Source organism: Coregonus lavaretus (genome assembly GCF_964263955.1).
Source record: "Coregonus lavaretus genome assembly, chromosome: 29".
Taxonomy (NCBI): Eukaryota; Metazoa; Chordata; class Actinopteri; order Salmoniformes; family Salmonidae; genus Coregonus; species Coregonus lavaretus.
The window spans coordinates 6,206,619-6,217,781 of NC_140016.1; positions in this window are offsets into that span (position 1 = coordinate 6,206,619).

The following is an 11,163-nucleotide window of genomic DNA, read 5'->3' on the forward strand; positions in this document are numbered from 1 at the left end:
TAACAAACCTCAGCATCACTATACCATCTAACAAACCTCAGCATCACTACACCATCTAACAAACCTCAGCATCACTAAACCATCTTACATACCTCAGCATCACTATACCATCTAACAAACCTCAGCATCACTACACCATCTAACAAACCTCAGCATCACTACACCATCTAACAAACCTCAGCGTCACTATACCATCTAACAAACCTCAGCGTCACTATACCATCTAACAAACCTCAGCATCACTATACCATCTAACAAACCTCAGCATCACTATACCATCTAACAAACCTCAGCATCACTACACAATCTAACAAACCTCAGCATCACTACACCATCTAACAAACCTCAGCATCACTATACCATCTAACAAACCTCAGCATCACTATACCATCTAACAAACCTCAGCATCACTACACCATCTAACAAACCTCAGCATCACTACACCATCTTACAAACCTCAGTATCACTATACCATAGAACAAACCTCAGCATCACTACACCATCTAACAAACCTCAGCATCACTAAACCATCTAACAATTCTCAGCATCACTAAACCATCTAACAAACCTCAGCATCACTATACCATCTAACAATTCTCAGCATCACAATACCATCTAACAATTCTCAGCATCACTATACCATCTAACAAACCTCAGCATCACTACACCATCTAACAAACCTCAGCATCACTATACCATCTAACAATTCTCAGCATCACTAAATCATCTAACAAACCTCAGCATCACAATACCATCTAACAATTCTCAGCATCACTATACCATCTAACAATTCTCAGCATCACTATACCATCTAACAAACCTCAGCATCACTACACCATCTAACAAACCTCAGCATCACTATACCATCTAACAAACCTCAGCTTCACTATACCATCTAACAAACCTCAGCATCACTACACCATCTAACAAACCTCAGCATCACTAAACCATCTTACATACCTCAGCATCACTATACCATCTAACAAACCTCAGCATCACTACACCATCTAACAAACCTCAGCATCACTACACCATCTAACAAACCTCAGCGTCACTATACCATCTAACAAACCTCAGCGTCACTATACCATCTAACAAACCTCAGCATCACTATACCATCTAACAAACCTCAGCATCACTATACCATCTAACAAACCTCAGCATCACTACACAATCTAACAAACCTCAGCATCACTACACCATCTAACAAACCTCAGCATCACTATACCATCTAACAAACCTCAGCATCACTATACCATCTAACAAACCTCAGCATCACTACACCATCTAACAAACCTCAGCGTCACTATACCATCTAACAAACCTCAGCGTCACTATACCATCTAACAAACCTCAGCATCACTATACCATCTAACAAACCTCAGCATCACTATACCATCTAACAAACCTCAGCATCACTAAACCATCTTACAAACCTCAGCATCACTATACCATCTAACAAACCTCAGCATCACTAAACCATCTAACAAACCTCAGCATCACTTTACCATCTAACAAACCTCAGCATCACTATATCATCTAATAAACCTCAGCATCACTACACCATCTAACAAACCTCAGCATCACTATACCATCTAACAAACCTCAGCATCACTATACTATCTAACAAACCTCAGCATCACTACAGCATCTAACAAACCTCAGCATCACTATACCATCTAACAAACCTCAGCATCACTATACTATCTAACAAACCTCAGCATCACTATACCATCTAACAAATCTCAGCATCACTACAGCATCTAACAAACCTCAGCATCACTATACCATCTAACAAACCTCAGCATCACTATACCATCTAACAAACCTCAGCATCACTATACTATCTAACAAACCTCAGCATCTGTAAACACATTCTTCTCCTTGCGCCCAAAATGGCACCCTATTCCCTATGTAATGCACTACTTTATGACCAGGGTCCATAGTGCCATTTGGGATGCATCCTCTGTCTTTACATGAGGAATGAAGCACCATGTCCGCTCTCTCTGTCTGGGAAATTACCTTGATGACAAAGTTAATGTAGAGCTGATCATTCTTTCTACAACAGAAATTGACTCCATCTTGCTTTGGTTTTTAATTGTATAGGCAATTAGGACTATGTATAATGGAACACAATGTCTGCTCTGTATGGGAAACTAATTTAGGAGGAAGTTAACACTAATCATTCTTTCTGTAAGTTCAAATGGATTGGTTTCTTTTGTAATTTAAAATATATTTTTTAATCCTGTTTTTCTTTATAATTATAATAGCCAATTATGACTAATGAGCCATACAGAACATTTACTGAACAACACAAAGTAGCTTTTTGAACTTTGTAGACTAGTGCATGTATTTACATTCTTGCTGTAATCATCTGTGTCCAATAGCATCCCACTGGGCACAAACTGGTTGAATCAATGTTGTTTCAATGTAATCTGTCAATGTATTGTGACGTGGAATCTATGTGAAAAATACATTGGATTTGAATAAAGTCATCAACTTAATTTGTTGTTTTGAGGGGGAAATTTCAAACAGCATCATGGTAACCACATTTCATTCAACTAAAAACAGACAACACATATACAGTGGGGGAAAAAAGTATTTAGTCAGCCACCAATTGTGCAAGTTCTCCCACTTAAAAAGATGAGAGAGGCCTGTAATTTTCATCATAGGTACACGTCAACTATGACAGACAAATTGAGGAAAAAAATTCCAGAAAATCACATTGTAGGATTTTTTATGAATTTATTTGCAAATTATGGTGGAAAATAAGTATTTGGTCACCTACAAACAAGCAAGATTTCTGGCTCTCACAGACCTGTAACTTCTTCTTTAAGAGGCTCCTCTGTCCTCCACTCGTTACCTGTATTAATGGCACCTGTTTGAACTTCTTATCAGTATAAAAGACACCTGTCCACAACCTCAAACAGTCACACTCCAAACTCCACTATGGCCAAGACCAAAGAGCTGTCAAAGGACACCAGAAACAAAATTGTAGACCTGCACCAGGCTGGGAAGACTGAATCTGCAATAGGTAAGCAGCTTGGTTTGAAGAAATCAACTATGGGAGCAATGATTAGGAAATGGAAGACATACAAGACCACTGATAATCTCCCTCGATCTGGGGCTCCACGCAAGATCTCACCCCGTGGGGTCAAAATGATCACAAGAACGGTGAGCAGGAGGACAAAGAATGCTGAGTTGCATCCAAAGAACACCATACCTACTGTGAAGCATGGGGATGGAAACATCATGCTTTGGGGCTGTTTTTCTGCAAAGGGACCAGGACGACTGATCCGTGTAAAGGAAAGAATGAATGGGGCCATGTATCGTGAGATTTTGAGTGAAAACCCCCTTCCATCAGCAAGGGCATTGAAGATGAAACGTGGCTGGGTCTTTCAAGGTCTTTCAAGGTCCTGGAGTGGCCTAGCCAATCTCCAGATCTCAACCCCATAGAAAATCTTTGGAGGGAGTTGAAAGTCTGTGTTGCCCAGCGACAGCCCCAAAACATCACTGCTCTAGAGGAGATCTGCATGGAGGAATGGGCCAAAATACCAGCAACAGTGTGTGAAAACCTTGTGAAGACTTACAGAAAACGTTTGACCTGTGTCATTGCCAACAAACGGTATATAACAAAGTATTGAGAAACTTTTGTTATTGACCAAATACTTATTTTCCACCATAATTTGCAAATAAATTCATTAAAAATCCTACAATGTGATTTTCTGGATTTTTTTTTCTCATTTTGTCTGTCATAGTTGACGTGTACCTATGATGAAAATTACAGGCCTCTCTCATCTTTTTAAGTGGGAGAACTTGCACAATTGGTGGCTGACTAAATACTTTTTTTCCCCACTGTAGGCCTAGGGTTTCAAGCTTCGGTTGATTTCCAATGTAATCTTAAAGTTAATCATGAATATGTTGGATTCACATCTTCATCTCAACCAAAAACGTTCAATCAAACGTTTGATTTAGTCATATTCAGTAACTTGTTCAATAACTTAGATTTTTGGTTGAGATGGAGAAGTGAATCCAACACATCAATTATTAATTTGTAGACAAACTGGATTTAAAGCAAGACTAAGTCGGTGGCACAGATGGAACTATCCAAGCAGAAGATACATATCCTTCAAATGTTGATATTTGGTTGAGTTGACAAACAACCATAATTCAATATTACTTTTGTAATACAGTAAATGGCTTAAAGTTCAGGCTATCTCATAAACATACAGTATGTAACGTTCAACCTTAAAATGAGTAACACATTCATGGTCACATTTTGAGGTCACTGTAACTATACATGTCTTCTAATGTCTAATCATAGAAAGCGTGCATGTTCAAGATAGCATGCAAAGGTCATCGCAGGTCTGTGGAGATCTTCAAAATACCTGTAATAATCGGAGCAGAATCTGGAACAGCATTGATCACTTATAGCATGTACTTTTAATGTAATCTCAACAACAGTGCAGGTCATTTGGTTCTGCTATTAGATGAAGCACAGTGGTATCACATTCATCTGTTGTATAAATAAATACAAAATCAGACATTGATTTTCCACTGGAATTTTGATTGCGCTTTTAGATGGTTGAAAGCATAGTGATAACACATTAGAAATTCAACTAACTTTTGGCTGTCTTTTTGATTGGGTGAATATAGATTGTAATCTCAACCAAATATTACCCAACTGTGCATGTTGAAATGACATGGTGTGCCCAGTGGGATGCTATAACACCCTGTACTTCCATATATCTTGCTTTATGAAGTGAATAATATACTGTAACATCCAACTGTACTTCCATACACGTTTGTTGCCTCTTGTGAGTTCCTCCCTCTTTGCTCAATCATTTACATGGTTTCTTCCTTTCACACCTTCATAATTTCTTTTCCTCCTTTTTTCCTTCATCCATCCACATACAGCACTTAAACTGCTGTACTCAGTGCTGCTCTATACCTCATCCACCACTTAAAGGCCTGTACTCAGTGCTGCTCTATACCTCATCCACCACTTAAAGGCCTGTACTCAGTGCTGCTCTATACCTCATCCACCACTTAAAGGCCTGTACTCAGTGCTGCTCTATACCTCATCACCACTTAAAGGCCTGTACTCAGTGCTGCTCTATACCTCATCACCAATTAAAGGCCTGTACTCAGTGCTGCTCTATACCTCATCACCACTTAAAGGCCTGTACTCAGTGCTGCTCTATACCTCATCACCAATTAAAGGCCTGTACTCAGTGCTGCTCTATACCTCATCACCAATTAAAGGCCTGTACTCAGTGCTGCTCTATACCTCATCACCACTTAAAGGCCTGTACTCAGTGCTGCTCTATACCTCATCACCAATTAAAGGCCTGTACTCAGTGCTGCTCTATACCTCATCACCAATTAAAGGCCTGTACTCAGTGCTGCTCTATACCTCATCACCAATTAAAGGCCTGTACTCAGTGCTGCTCTATACCTCATCACCAATTAAAGGCCTGTACTCAGTGCTGCTCTATATCTCATCACCAATTAAAGGCCTGTACTCAGTGCTGCTCTATACCTCATCACCACTTAAAGGCCTGTACTCAGTGCTGCTCTATACCTCATCACCACTTAAAGGCCTGTACTCAGTGCTGCTCTATACCTCATCACCAATTAAAGGCCTGTACTCAGTGCTGCTCTATACCTCATCACCAATTAAAGGCCTGTACTCAGTGCTGCTCTATACCTCATCACCACTTAAAGGCCTGTACTCAGTGCTGCTCTATACCTCATCACCACTTAAACTGCTGTACTCAGTGCTGCTCTATACCTCATCACCAATTAAAGGCCTGTACTCAGTGCTGCTCTATACCTCATCACCAATTAAAGGCCTGTACTCAGTGCTGCTCTATACCTCATCACCAATTAAAGGCCTGTACTCAGTGCTGCTCTATACCTCATCACCACTTAAAGGCCTGTACTCAGTGCTGCTCTATACCTCATCACCAATTAAAGTCCTGTACTCAGTGCTGCTCTATACCTCATCACCACTTAAAGGCCTGTACTCAGTGCTGCTCTATACCTCATCACCACTTAAAGGCCTGTACTCAGTGCTGCTCTATACCTCATCACCAATTAAAGGCCTGTACTCAGTGCTGCTCTATACCTCATCCACCACTTAAAGGCCTGTACTCAGTGCTGCTCTATACCTCATCACCAATTAAAGGCCTGTACTCAGTGCTGCTCTATACCTCATCACCACTTAAAGGCCTGTACTCAGTGCTGCTCTATACCTCATCACCAATTAAAGGCCTGTACTCAGTGCTGCTCTATACCTCATCACCAATTAAAGGCCTGTACTCAGTGCTGCTCTATACCTCATCACCAATTAAAGGCCTGTACTCAGTGCTGCTCTATACCTCATCACCAATTAAAGGCCTGTACTCAGTGCTGCTCTATATCTCATCACCAATTAAAGGCCTGTACTCAGTGCTGCTCTATACCTCATCACCACTTAAAGGCCTGTACTCAGTGCTGCTCTATACCTCATCACCACTTAAAGGCCTGTACTCAGTGCTGCTCTATACCTCATCACCAATTAAAGGCCTGTACTCAGTGCTGCTCTATACCTCATCACCAATTAAAGGCCTGTACTCAGTGCTGCTCTATACCTCATCACCAATTAAAGGCCTGTACTCAGTGCTGCTCTATACCTCATCACCACTTAAAGGCCTGTACTCAGTGCTGCTCTATACCTCATCACCAATTAAAGTCCTGTACTCAGTGCTGCTCTATACCTCATCCACCACTTAAAGGCCTGTACTCAGTGCTGCTCTATACCTCATCACCAATTAAAGGCCTGTACTCAGTGCTGCTCTATACCTCATCACCAATTAAAGGCCTGTACTCAGTGCTGCTCTATACCTCATCACCACTTAAAGGCCTGTACTCAGTGCTGCTCAATACCTCATCACCACCTAAAGGCCTGTACTCAGTGCTGCTCTATACCTCTTCTGCTGCGTTGAGAAGGTTAGAAACATTAGAAACATGACTTAGCATGAAGTCTGATAGGGTTAGGGTTAGAAACATGACTTAGCATGGAGGCTGATAGGGTTAGGGTTAGAAACATGACTTAGCATGTGGGCTGATAGGGTTAGGGTTAGAAACATGACTTAGCATGTGGGCTGTTAGGGCTGCATTCCCCAGCCTCATTTATTGTTTATGGGAGTTGTAGTCTGCATTCCCCAGCCTCATTTATTATTTATGGGAGTTGTAGTCTGCATTCCCCAGCCTCATTTATTATTTATGGGAGTTGTAGTCTGCATTCCCCAGCCTCATTTATTGTTTATGGGAGTTGTAGTCTGCATTCCCCAGCCTCATTTATTTTTTGGTCAGTGTTCGACATCGATCCATGTCTCTGGACATCGAGAGATTATGTGGAAACAGACCACTAGTGGCAACAGTGAGCACTGTTATGTTCAAGTAGGTTTCAGCTTTGTATTGTGGTCAGGGATAATGGATGGGAGTAAGCAACTGCCTCTGATTCCAAAGGTTCCATGTTCAAATCTAGTGATTGGAACTTGGTTTTGATATTTGTGTTTTAAGCCTATCCCAAACCCTAATCCTTACATTAACAATTCGGAGTTAATGCCTAACTTTAACCTTAAACATTTTGAAATTTGACGTTTGAGAAACATGTATGAACGTCTAATTCCGACGTGAGACTGTGAGAGCTGGTAGAGAATTATAAACGTTAGATTTGATTATATTCATTGTATATGATCATTACACGCATGTTAAGTTTAATTCTGTCCATCATTGTATATAATCAAATTGTTACTGTACACTATATAAAAAGACTGGGTCTGGGCTTCTTATGTATAACTCTGGCTAATTAAGAAGTACATTACCAGTCAAAAGTTTGGACACACCTACTCATTCAAGGGTTTTTCCTTTATTTGTACTATTTTCTACATTGTAGAATAATAGTGAAGACATCAAAACTATTAAACAACATATGGAATCATGAAGTAACCAAAAAAGTGTTAAACAAATTATTCTTGAGATTCTTCAAATAGCCACCCTCTGCTTTAACTTTGCACACTCTTGGCATTCTCTCAATCAGCTTCATGAGATAGTTACCTGGAATGCATTTCAATTAACAGGTGTGCCTTCTTAAAAGTTAATTTGTGGAATTTATTTCCTTCTTAATGCGTTTGAGCCAATCAGTTGGGTTGTGACAAGGTAGGGGTGGTATACAGAAGACAGCCCTATTTCGTAAAAGACCAAGTCCATATTATGGCAAGAACAGCTCAAATAATCAAAGAGAAACGACAGTCCATCATTATTTTAAGACATGAAGGTCAGTCAATACGTAAAGATTTCAAGAACTTTGAAAGTTTCTTAAAGTGCAGTCGCAAAAACCATCAAGCGCTATGATGAAACTGGCTCTCATGAGGACCGCCACAGGAAAGGAAGACCCAGAGTTACCTCTGCTGCAGAGGATCAGTTCATTAGAGTTAACTGCATCTCAGATTGCAGCCCAAATAAATGCTTCAGAGAGTTCAAGTAACAGACACATTTCAACATCAACTGTTCAGAGAAGACTGTGTGAATCAGGCCTTCATGGTCAAATTGCTGCAAAGAAACCACTACTAAAGGACACCAATAAGAAAAAGAGACATTAGACTGGTGGAAATCTGTCCTTTGGTCTGATGAGTCCAAATTTGAGATTTTTGGTTCCAACCGCTGTGTCGTTATGAGACGCAGAGTAGGTGAATGGATGATCTCCGCATGTATGGTTCCCACTGTGAAGCATGGAGGAGGAGGTGTTATGGTGCTTTGCTGGTGACACTGTTGGTGCTTTATTTAGAATTCAAGGCACACTTAACCAGCATGGCTACCACAGCATTCTGCAGCGATACGCCATCCTATCTGGTTTGCGCTTAGTGGGAGTATCATCTGTTTTTCAACAAGACAATGACCCAAAACACACCTCCTGGCTCTTTAAGGGCTATTCGACCAAGGAGAGTGATGGAGTGCTGCATCAGATAACCTAGCCTCCACAATCACCCGACCTCAACCCAATTGAGATAGTTTGGGATGAGTTGGACCGCAGAGTGAAGGAAAAGCAGCCAGCAAGTGCTCAGCATATGTGGGAACTCCTTCAAGACTGTTGGAAAAGCATTCCTCATGAAGTTGGTTGAGAGAATGCTAAGAGTGTGCAACGCTGTCATCAAGGCAAAGGGTGGCTACTTTGAAGAATCTAAAATCTAAAATATATTTTGATTTCTTTAACACATTTTTGGTTACTACATGATTCCGTATGTGTTTTTTCATAGTTTTGATGTCTTCACTATTATTCTACAATGTAAGAAATAGTTAAAATAAAGAAAAACCCTTGAATGAGTAGGTGTGTCCAAACTTTTGACTGGTACTGTATGTTACAGTGAAATTACGCAACATGCTGTTGTATAGTGAAATATTGACATTTGGTACAGTACTGAGAGGGAAGTGAGAGAGAAAGAACGAAGAGAACGGATTGGTTGTATCTTTTCTTCGCCCGCTCTCCTTCTCCTCCTCCTGTGAGGCCATGCTCGGCGTGTGGCTCTGGGCTGACATTGGCAGGGTGCATTGTGGGAACCCATCTGGTGGCAGGCATGACAGGAGAGAACCTGCTAATTAGATCCTTCTGTAGAGGGGCGGTGTCACCAGCAGCCCCAGCAGCACTCCCCAGCTGTCATTAAACACATTGGGAGGGAGGGAGGGACTAAGAGAGAGAGGGAGAGAGAGAGAGAGAGAGCAAGAGAGAGAGAGAGAGAGAGAGAGAGAGAGAGAGAGAGAGAGAGAGAGAGAGAGAGAGAGAGAGAGAGAGATAGAGGGAGGGACTAAGAGAGAGAGGGAGAGAGAGAGAGAGAGAGAGAGAGAGAGAGAGAGAGAGAGAGAGAGAGAGAGAGAGAGAGAGAGAGAGAGAGAGAGAGAGAGAGAGAGAGAGAGAGAGAGAGAGAGAGGGGGGGGGAGGGAGGGACTAAGAGAGAGAGAGAGAGAGAGAGAGAGAGAGAGAGAGAGGGAGAGAGAGAGAGAGAGGGTGTAGGCCTAACGAACAGGTTGCGGAGGGAGGAGGGGGGAAGAGATAAAGTGACACACAGGGATATAATGAAAAGGTTGGGTAGGAGGGGAGGTGGGGAGGGGAAAAGACACAGGGACTCACAAGGGATATGATGCTCTAATTCCTCCCTTTATGTAGAGAGAATTGAGGAATCCATGAAGTGTTCAATTAGAACTGTGGAACACCTGTATGGAAAGTTACAATGGCGCTTTATGACAACTTCCTGGTTAAATAGTAGGCTTACATGGATTTCAGAGGGGCTGTGAATAGTGATGGATATCTGGTATGTGTTGTTGAGATGCCACACTACAGACTCATGTAAATACCTTCTCAACAGAGGAGGCTGTTGGGAGGAGCCATAGGAGGACAGGCTCATTGTAATGGCTGGAATGGTATAAATGGAGTCAAACATGTGGTTTCATACCGTTCCATTCATTCCATTTCAGCCATTACAATGAGCCTGTCCTCCTATAGCTCCTCCCACCAGCCTCCACTGCATCTCAACCACCACTGTGAATCATAACAGTGGGGTGTAATCTAATTGCTCATCTGCATCTCAGAATGGCAGTTTGTTTCTGCTTTAGCCGGCTAGTAATTAACACAGCTGAATCTAAAATAGGTGAAGAACTAGACCATCATCAGGATCCTTGCAGAGTTGCGCCAGTCATTGTTGTTGCAGCCAAGTACCCAGTCTCACCATCTTCCTATACTGTACCTGTCTGATCCTATCACATGCAGTGCCTTGGGGTGAAGTGGTTGGGATGGTAACCTACACTCACCAAACAGTTTCTTGGGAATTCAGTAATTTGATCTTTGAGTGGGAATGTGGTCCAATGACTGCTGCTGAGGGTGCTGTATGTGTAAAATACTCAGACCGGAGGGAGGGCCATGACTGACACTGCTCTCTGCTGGCGCTTTGATCCACTCATTATAGCTCTGAGTGTGTGTGTGTGCGTGTGTGCGTGTGTGCATGTGTGTGTGTGTGTGTGTGTGTGTGTGTGTGTGTGTGTGTGTGTGTGTGTGTATGTGTGTGTGTGTGTGCGTGCGCGTAAACCAGCTTCAGTTCAAGGTAAAGACACCTCACCCCAGGC